Consider the following 10820-nt stretch of genomic DNA (forward strand, 5'->3'; position numbering starts at 1 on the left):
ATAGACTGCTAGGAACTGTAACATCATGTATGTTACATTCATCATGGTATCCTCAGTGCCTTACAGAGTATATGGCTCATAGGAGGTCAAACATTTGCTGAATTGAAGAAGAAATGAATAAAAGAGCTATAATTTGACTAATTTTATGCTATTTAATTAGCACATATGTATTTTCGGGTGTGATTTATGTACATGTGTACACACACATATGCTATCTTGGACAGTACTGTTTCTTGCTATAAATTTTGCAGTGTTTCAATTAAAAATTGATATTTCCTTTCTGTATTAACATATATGACTATTTGATAGTCTTCTAACAGTTCATACCTCCTCTGCCCAATTGCAGTTGCTAAGTGGTTCTATTTCTTTATATTCAGTCATATATTAAAAAGTTTATATAACCATTAGCTCTTTTAGACACACAAGCTTGGGGCAATTCTTTTATTTGCAGTGTTTTGCCCCTGCTGAAAGGTTTTTCTGTTTTCCTGTTGGTTTTTGTCCTTGGATGGAACTATTTGGAATATGTCCTTTTGCCTTTTAGTTTTTGGTTAAGCAAGAATCTATTCTTTTGTAGTTATTTTTCCTTTTTTTTTTTTTTTTTTTTTTGGCTATAACAATGTTTCAGAAGCTTCTGTTCTTTTTCAAAAACCATTTGATCATGAGGGAATTGGAATGTTACATTTCAAAAATTGAACACCTCATCCTGAGAAATGAAAAGCTTTGAAATGGAGGTATCCGATGTCCTTGCATTTAGACCAGAGCTCAGAGTCTGGACTGACTTGAAAGCTGAGACATCAAAAGTATACAATTTAGCTGAGTTTCTCAACCTCATCTTTAAGACACCTAAAATGCAAGCTTTGCTCATCTGCCTCTTTTCAGTTCCAATATCTTGTTCAGTTTCTGAAACATAAGAATCAAGGCTCTATGGGAAATTATCAGTTAATTGAAACAGTTATTGTAAGAATAAAGGGACAGAAAAATAATAACAAAAATCAATACAATTTGAACATTTTGCACCTAATTTCCATCATTTTTTAATTTAAATCTTCAATATACTTTTTCTCTGAATTATTACACAATGTTTTTACACAAAACACACCAGGCAGTCTGATGGCCTTCTCCTATAGTGTTAAGAAGCTATTTACACATCCAACTATTGTTATTACGTTAATTAACAGCAGAAACTTCATAAAGTTTTTGTTTAAAAAGTCTAATATACTATGTTTTTACATCTTAGCTATTTTTCTTTTGTTTTTGTTATGAAGGTTTTCTAGTATCAACACATGGCTGCATGATCTTTTAAAAAAGAAAAAAAAACATTTTCATTATGTAATTCATATGCATTCTTTGTAAAAATGTGCCTGAGAAACAATGTAAATATATTTCAACAAAAACATGTTCAAATCAATATCATGTTTTGCCTCTTTTCCAATCAGAATGGTCACCTTCATTTTTTTTTAAATCAACTTTTACGATTTCACCTATGAACTTTTCTTTATTCCTTTCTGAATATCAGAAATGTTTATTTTCTTTCCCATTACACTAAAGTTAAATCATGCCTGGAAATGACACTCAAGTCCTTGTTTTTATGGGAAACATCTTTAACCAACCGCTTTCCTTTGATTTCAAATTGAACATATTGTTTATACCATACTTTGTCCACATTTTAAACAGCAGATATACTAAAGCAATTACTATCTTCTTCTGAAATTATAAACATTCTCGTGTGATTCTTGTGACTTGCCAGCAAAATAGATATTCATAAAATTGCAAGAGCATGGAGTTTGTAAAAAATAAAGCATTCAAATTGTATAAAAAATAAGGCATTAGAATCACACAAATGAACTACTTTCAGTGGCATAGAGGTAGAGAATAATGTAGATTAATATACTCAGTAATATTCATAGTATTTGGTGAGTAATTTTGGTGCAATGAAGTAGACTCCAAGCAGAGTGACTATTTTACTGAGATGTAAGTGGTACATATTGTAATGGAGGCTTGAGGGAATGATAGGAATTTGCAGGGCAGGACACAAGGGGAATGAAAGCTTTGTGTAGGGGGTGGTTGTGGATATCTATGTGGATGTTCACAAGTTCACTATAGCTTTCGGCCCAAGCACTGGGCTGCACATGAATAGGAGGAGCTTCCTAGGCCTTAGCACAGAAAGTCTCCTGCAGGGATGAGGGCTGAACAGAACTACCACAGGCTGTTCAGGTCTGGGAGGTGCTGCCATGCTGGTGTAGCTGCAGTGGAGAAATTCACTAAAGACTCAGATGTCCGGTTGAGACTTCAAGATGGCCAAACCTTAGGGGTAAGGACCCTCGGTAGAGTAAGGGCTATAGTGTAAGAGGAAGAACCAAACTGAGCTACAACTGCCCTAACAAAAAAAATAAAACCAAATCATTCTTCCATCCTATGTCACTTTTGTCTTCAGCACTTGGCTCTCAGGGTCATCATGTTTGTTTGAATGAAGCATCTGGAAGAAGAAAACTATGAAGATTGAACAGGGGAGATTTCTGAGGAACAGACATAAATGAAGTCCACATTATTTGTGTTTATATTCCATTACCTAGAACTCAGGCCCATGTTCCTACAAAACTCTGAGAAACTGGGAAGTGTGGTCCAACTAGGAGTCAATAAGAAATGAACTTGAGTTTGGTGTGGAATTAGACAATTTCTGAAACAATTACTTTGCATATTGAAGAGTGGAGGACGTGTTGGCAGCTGAGGGAGAGAGAGAGAGAGAGAGGCTGGAAGGCTTCCATGGCTGTGAAAACAGAATCTATTCCGGATCATTCACCTGCTTTCCTATCTAGGAGCAAACACATCTCACTCAAGCATAGATGCTCACCTCTTTCCTCTTTATCCTCAGAGAAAACATTTCCAAAATTGTATGTAATTCTTTTGAGTGATCTCACTCTGGGTACCACTGTGCTGGCTCCAGAAAGTTCATTTTCCCTGAGCCAGTCTATCTGCTGGTTTGGCTTAAGTTTGCCGTAGGTCTAGATAGATGGAACTAAAAGTACCTTTTGTAGGACTTCAGTCCCTGCTGTAAGCAAGAAGAGTCCCAGCATCTAAAACCTTTCCATGTCTGCGATTACAAGTATGTGCCTAAAGTCCTTGCCCATCCAAACACACAATAATTCATATACAGGTACTTTAGATACTTAGTGATCAGATTCTTATGGTCACTTGAGAGTTTAGTCTGTGGACTAATATGAATCGTTCAGAATAAATGATATGCATATCTATGGCAGATGAATGTAAAGAAAATATTCCAGAAGGCATCTGTGCACAATGGATTCTTTTAACATTATCAGTTCAGTTTATTGCTAAGGAATCTGACATACCTTCTCTCTCGCTGGCGCGGGAGCAAGATGGGGGGATGGTAAGGAAGGGGAAGAAAGAATAAAAAAAGATCAATCAGATGGAAATGAAAACATAGAGCAAGCAGTATACAGGGCATAAATGGCCATTCCAGGTAAACTCAGGAAAATCCTCCTTTGTCTTTGTTGATGGCAATGATCCCATTTGTGTGGAACACTGGAGTTCATTTAGATTAAGTGTCCTCCAGCTTGGTTCCTAAGCTCTTGAGGATCCTAAGAACAGAGAACTGAATGATGCGGGGGAGCTTATCCTGAGCTTTGAAAAGATTATCCCCCAAGTTCGCTGGCAAGCCTGCAGAAGGTGACCTGCCTGTTATCTCAGAACACTCCACACAGCAGAGATCATCAACACCATTATGGCCCTTACTGCCCGTAAATGCCTTTAAGCAGCTTTAGATAGAAGATATATGGCATGGGCCTGGAGCAGAAAATTTCATCACCATGATTTCTCTGCTGGGCCCTTGTTTAGAAACATTGCTCACATCTTTTGGTTTGACAGGAAAACAGCAGCTGCTTTCTGATCATGCCGCCATCTGTTCTTTATTGCTTATATTATTAACATTTACAAGGGCTAATTGGTATTTTGAAGTGACTAAGATGATTGATCAAGAAATACCCAACTATGTTTATCATAATGCCTGCTCTAAAAATGCCAAAGGTGGCAGCAGTTACTTAATATTATCTCAATTTGAAGTATTACATGGTCCACCTGACTATATTCTCTCAGTTTTAATAATCAGGGAACAACATGAAAATATTTGCTTTTTTTTTTTAAAGATAAATCTAGTTAGCCAAATCTTACGAACACCCATCTCTCTGCACCATGTTGCAGGCTTACTAGTTTGCTGCCCTGTTATTCTTTAACCTGTGGAGCTTAAGAGCCATGCTCTCATTTTTCTGGAGTAACCACCAATTCTGACATTTAGTAGTTTTCAATAAATGTTTAGTGAAGACTTATAAAAAAATTACAGAAACCACATTCTTTTTTTTTTTTAATTGCTAAAATATCAGTTTATTTTATTTATTTTTTATTTTTTTATTTTTTAATATATGAAATTTACTGTCAAATTGGAGAAACCACATTCTTAATTGCTGATCCTTTTCTGGCACTTGTAAGTATAAAGTGATTATCATATATACTGTCTCGTTCAGTCTTTACAATAAGACTTGTAGGTAGGAAGCACTATTTTGTTCTCCACTGTTTACTCCAGTTTATGCTTGGACCAAAGAAGTGTCTCAAAAAACATTTGTTGAATAAGCTTGCATAAGAATCTTCTAATATAAGACACTATGAACATACTCAGTCCACTAGGACAACACTTAGGCCTAAGAAAAATAATTTGTTCAAGATGTGATGGTGCTAAATAGTAGACTGAAGATTTGGACCCAGGTTTGTCTGATTCCATAGCCCATGTGCTTTACTACTTTGATGTGCTGCATCTCTAGATGAGGAAAAATACTAGATTCTAAGTGAAATAAGGACACAAATATTAAGACCAAACAAGAATTATTCTAAAGCATCTATAATTTATATTATAAGACAGAATAATGGAATTCATACTCAAGTAAAAAGTAAACAAGTGGTGATCAGTCAGCAGTGAAATGCATCGTAAGTAAGCTCTTGGATATAAGGAAGAACTAATGGAAAAGAAGGTATTAAATTGAACCTCAAAGAGGATCAAAAACATATAGATACAAGGAAAGCCATGCTCAGCTTTGGAATTACATAGGAAATGTCACAGATGCACACATTTTCCTCGTATGATCAGAATAGAGTGAGTGTGAGGAGAGTGGACTGGATGGGAGAATGAAGAACTTAATATCAGGTGGATTCACAGAGCTGAGGAAATGCCTCAAATTCTAAGCTAAGGAGTTGGTCATTCTATCAATTATGAAGAGATTTTGAAAAGAAAGGACTAAAAGACATCTGGTCTCTGATTTACTAAGGATATGAGGGCTACGTTGGAGGAAAAGAGATGAGAAGCAGACCAGTGCAAAATGTAGGTAACAAATTACAAAGACTCAACTAAATAAATAGCAGTCAGCATGAAAATAATGGAGTAGTTATAAGCCATATTGCAGATTAAGAGTCCACAGGATTTTAGCCACAGAGGAGTATGGTGTTCAGGACAAGGAAGTGAGAGGAGAGGAAGGATAATGAATTCTGCAGTTTGTTGTGTCCTATAAAGCCTTGGGCTACCTCATTGGAATTTGTTTAGGACATAGCCTCTCATCAGAGAACCATACTGCAACCATAGTAATAATGTTCATTTATTATTGAAATGCATTTATATTACACCCGATTCCAAAGGTTATGTGATAATCCATACTAACAAGAATAGGCTTTGTGTTTTCAAAAAGTAAGACAATTATTCTTTTCCTATCAGAAAGGGCAGGCTCAATTTATGTATCTCTTTCTTCTTAAGGAAATTGGATTTTCTTTTTCCTTCTTTACTAATACCAGGTGCCTGATAGCTAACAAATAAAAACCTGGCATTCAGTAATCTCGAAACTACCAATATCCAATGGATAGACTGGGGAAACAAGAAGTTGGAAAGGAGGCTAAAGTCAGATGTTTCTGGTCAGATAATAGAGGAATCAAAGAAGAGATACAAGTGTGCTCTGGAATAATGTTTATGAAACTCGGGTTATGTGATTTTCATAAGTTTTAAATTGTCCACATTATCTCTCTAGGTAGCCCACAAACAGATGAAGGCTTAGCTTAAAAATAACTCTTCCTAAGGAGAAATAGGATGTGACTCTAAATTCCTTGATTTATCTGTTTTCATTTTAATCTAAATTTATGTGTAATTGTTGCTAATTAATCATTTGAGTAAGATTTATGGTATAAGACAAATGATTTATTTTTCCTGAGATAGTTTTTCTGATTTCAATAGGCCACCATATTCTAGGTATCTTATGCTGACTATAAACTCCTTACCGTCTGCTTCTTATTTTTACATCACAGTTTTTATTTTATTGTTATTATTATACTATGATATGTTATGCAATTTCATTATATGCACACATATGTGTATATATAACATATATAGTATATAACATAACACTTACAATATGCATATATTACACATGCATATATATATATATATATATATATATATATATAATATAGTTTGTATAGCATATATACAAATTCAATGAAATTCATTACTATAATACTCCATGCCAGAAATTTGGCCTACTACTTAGTTGGTTCAACCACAATTTCTTCTCAGATCACTTAAGGCATTTAAGTGAATTTATGTGAAGAATGGTGCAAAGTATGTGCTTTTATTAATTTTATCTGGGTGTGGCTCAAAGTCAGATTCCTATTTTTGAATGTGTATAGCTTTAAAATAATATTTTTATATCAAGAGTTGAAAAACGTTTTCCCAAATTAAAAAAAAGTACCAAAGAAATCTCTACTTCAACCTTAGCATGGCTCATCGTGTGCATTTGTGAAAATTTTGTCAATCTAGTGTATTGACAGTTCTTCTGGTGGACTGACGGTTTAGTGGTTGTGGTGGTGTCAAAGAGTTATTATACTCACTGTAGCACCTGTAAACCTCCTACCCCAGAACTTAGACTAGTGTGAATATCGCACTAGAATTAGGGGACAAAGTCAACATCGGAGCTGCCAAAAGTCATATATGGAATACTATCTCACAACAAAGTATAGGTTCTTTCTTGTTTCTGTGGAAACAGCTGTGACTAGCCTGTAAGCCAGTGTGCACATGTGCCTGCATGGAAACATGCATTTCTTCACCTTCCACCCTGATATGGAGGACCAGTTGATTGGGAGTTGAGTATTCATTGAAGAAGAGTATTCGTTGAAAGTTTTGAGGATGTTACCTCTGAGAAGATTTATATACAGATATATTCACAGTTCTAAAGGTTTTTTTGAGTATCATGTTTACTTAACATTTTATTACTTTTGCAAAATTTTTCAAAAAATATATGAAAATAGTTCAAAATTTGCGTGCATTTTCACATACATATTATAATAGTAACCATTATGTTACTTTTGATCATCCCACATGGGATTGGGTTAGTGAGATAGGGGGAATGCAATGGTAATATTTTAGTCCTTGGACCTATTTGAAAAACATTCTTAAGATCCCATATTTTTATTCTAATCATTTACACTGAATTATGAATTTTTTTATTTGTTGAAAATATAGTGTAGCATTTAAATGGAGACAGTATGAAAACAGAAAATATAGCAGTAACTCTAAATTGAGGATGCTTTATGATGTAAAATGTAGAGATGAGATTGCTCATGTTCAGTTAAGCAAAGACAATGAGTGTAATCAGCAACATGTGCTGTGCTGAGCTACCTCTCAAAATAAACTAGAAGCATTTTTTCCATGTGTAATTACTGCTGATAATTAAGTTACATTCATAGATTCTTCCTGAATTTTATATGGTTTTCAGTAAATAGTAACCATTCTAAAATTTAAATAAAATTATACATAATTGGGTTTTTCTTAGATATTAGAGCAAAAAATATGTTGAATTTTAATGTCTATAAAAGCTGAGCGTTAGATGTGGAATTGATCTGGATAATCTACTCATTCCGTATTTATGACTAATTGTGATAGTTGAAATGAAAGATGAAATGGAATAGGAAACCATCTTTAAAATAAATAAACATATTACAAGAAACAGAAAAGAAACAAAAATCCCATGTAGTATGGGAGGAAAAGGTCAAGTGGTTGCCCAGTAAGGCTTGCTTCTTTGCTGTATTGTCCTTCCTTATTTTTACAGGAAAGTTTTTCTTAAGCACGCACACACAAATAGAGATATTGAACTTATTTTTACATTTCTCATCTACAGTGTATTTTGACCTTTTTTTTTGCTTGTCATCATGAGAAGAGAACATCCAGTGGAGTAGAAAGAGCAACAGATCTGAAAATAGGATTTCTGAGTTGGAATCATGGCTTTGCTCCTTGAAAGTTGTATATTTCTGGAAAAGACATTGATTATTGGCTCTCTTTCCTCAGATGTAGGTAGACTAGACAATTTCTAATACTCCTACTAATTGAAAAATTCCTTGACATTATAGAGTAAGTTTTCTGGAGAATTTAAAGCAAAGAGAAAATACATGGCTTGTGGAAGATTTTTAATGTAGGACTGTAAGGGTAGAAAAAGCAATTCAAAATTGGCCATCTAACCACAGGCATGATCCAGAAGGTACCAGGGACTTTAAATTAGCCTTCCTGTATTCCCTACGATCCCTTACCACCATGGGGGAAGCCCAAATGGTACAAAAAAGACCTCTTCTATCCACAGCCAATTATTTGCAACTAAATTGTTCTTTTTTTTCTCAATAAAAATTACTTTACTTCTCTTTTTCTCCTGATTGTATAAATCAGTATTTTCCACCTAGTCAGATGTAATATCTACTTTCTATGAAAATATTTTAATAACCTATTTATTATCCTTAATGAAAGATAACATAGCCTACCTACAAACATATATTTAAAAATACATGTAATATTCTAAATGTAAAATAGAAGAAATAAGAGGAAAATATTTTAAAATATTCATAAGGAAGAGTTTTTATTTTTGTCTTTTTTGTAATCACAGTTTATAATAGGGGTAGCTTCGGAAATATACTGTTGTCTGATTGAGAATAATTTAAATAACATTATCTCCTGTTTAAAGATTACCTAAAAGTTTGTATTTAACATATGTCTTAAAGATTAGAACTCAACTATGAAGCTATAGAACCCAGCTGTCTTTTTCAATGGTAGATTTTAATTACTTTGCTCACTTCTAGAGTAATTGACCTATTTAAATGGTCTACTTCTTTGATTAATTTTGGTCTTTTTGGTTAGTAAATAACTTCCTCTATTTTTCAAATTTTTGATTATAAATTTTAATGTTTTATAATTTTTTCAAATTTATTTATTTATTTTGAGAGAGAGAGAGCACAAGCAGAGGAGGGGCAGAGAGAGAAGGAGAGAGAGAATCCCAAGTAGGCTCCTCACTGTCAGCACCAAGCCCAGTGCAGGGTTCGAACTCACCAACTGTGAAATCATGACCTGAGCCAAAACCAAGAGTTGGACGCTTAACTGAATGAGCCACCCAGGCACCCTTGTAATATTTTTTTTAAATCTGAGTCATATCTCTAACCATGTGTCTTTTCATTCTCAATCATGTCTGGTATATTTTGGCTTTATCTTCTTTTTTCTCCTTCATCAGGTCAATGTTTTTTTGCATATTTAATGATTCATTTTAAAGAACCGGCGTTTGTATCATTAATTATTAGTAGTGGGATTAGCATTTTTTATTTTTTATTTAGAGGAAGAGAGAGAGGGAGAGAGACAGAGAGAAAATACTAAGTAGGCTCCACCCTCAGCACAGAGCCCAACTTGGAGCTTGATCCCACAACCCTGGGATCATGATGTGAGCCAAAATCAAGAGTTGGATGCTCAACCTACTGAGCCACCCGGGCATCCCAGGATTAGCATTTTTAAAGTGAGTTTAATTATGCAGACTCTAGAGCTGGACCATCAGGTTTTGAATCCTGAATATTCCACCTATTCTGCACCGGTAGGCAAGATACTCAACCACTCTGTATCTGAGTCTCTCTGTCCTCACTTCAAAGTTTTCTAGTTAAAACTTCCATGTGTCACAAATTATATGAAGTGGTTTTAAACATACACCAATGCAATTTGCAATTGTAGCTTTTTGTTCATTTCTTTATACTTGTTTCAAGATCCTGATAAATCCTGGAAATTTTCCGTAAGTGATTCACCTGAAAAAATAATTGTACTATCAGGTCTCTGTCATCTACAAAGTCAATAATAATAAAATAAAAATGCTAGGAAATGTGAGCTGATCCGAGAGATACTTTTTATCTCCTTCAGAGCTGCTGTGGATGTGCCTTTCCAAGTTGTGCGTGCCCTGATGAAAAGGAAGACATCTATGATTTTGTACTTTGTGCTGCAGCATCTGGTGAAGATGTTCCTGTGTAGTGCATGTCTAAAGGAATTTTGGAAAAAAAAACGAATTATGCAGAATAGAACATTTTTATTATTCCCATCACTGCAGAAAGTTCTATTGATATTCCTGGCTTTAATGTTATGAAATTTAGTGAAAAATTGGTCATAAATATTATATAAGCTATATAATATTATGCTGTATATACTATATACTTTACTTAAAATTGTACATATATACCCTTAGGATTACTTTATTGTCTTATAAGCAAACATAATAGCATGATGACATAATGTAAAAATTTCTAAGAATCAGACCAATTATTTAGCTTTCTTACAAACTATTTTGTGATAAGGATAGACCTTCTAATCTAAATACATAAATGGTTAGTGAATTAGAATTCAGGTAATGTTTTAAAAATCATTATGTTAACTCTGCTCTTGGCAGAAGTTGTTAACAGCTTATCAGATCACATGGAGTAGATCT

The 10820-nt window shown here is 34.2% G+C and overlaps 1 long non-coding RNA gene across 1 annotated transcript in view; it reads left to right on the forward strand.

The window, feature by feature from the left end:
* Positions 1-10431, forward strand: part of LOC125938696 (uncharacterized) — a 186266-nt gene extending 175835 nt beyond the window's left edge. Inside the window, exon 4 of the long non-coding RNA XR_007462771.1 lies at positions 10262-10431. This is a non-coding gene — a long non-coding RNA (uncharacterized LOC125938696). The remainder of the gene's footprint in view (positions 1-10261) is intronic.
* Positions 10432-10820: the final 389 nt, after the last annotated feature.

The sequence above is a fragment of the Panthera uncia genome, assembly GCF_023721935.1.
Source record: "Panthera uncia isolate 11264 chromosome B2 unlocalized genomic scaffold, Puncia_PCG_1.0 HiC_scaffold_24, whole genome shotgun sequence".
In the NCBI taxonomy this organism is placed as follows: domain Eukaryota; kingdom Metazoa; phylum Chordata; class Mammalia; order Carnivora; family Felidae; genus Panthera; species Panthera uncia.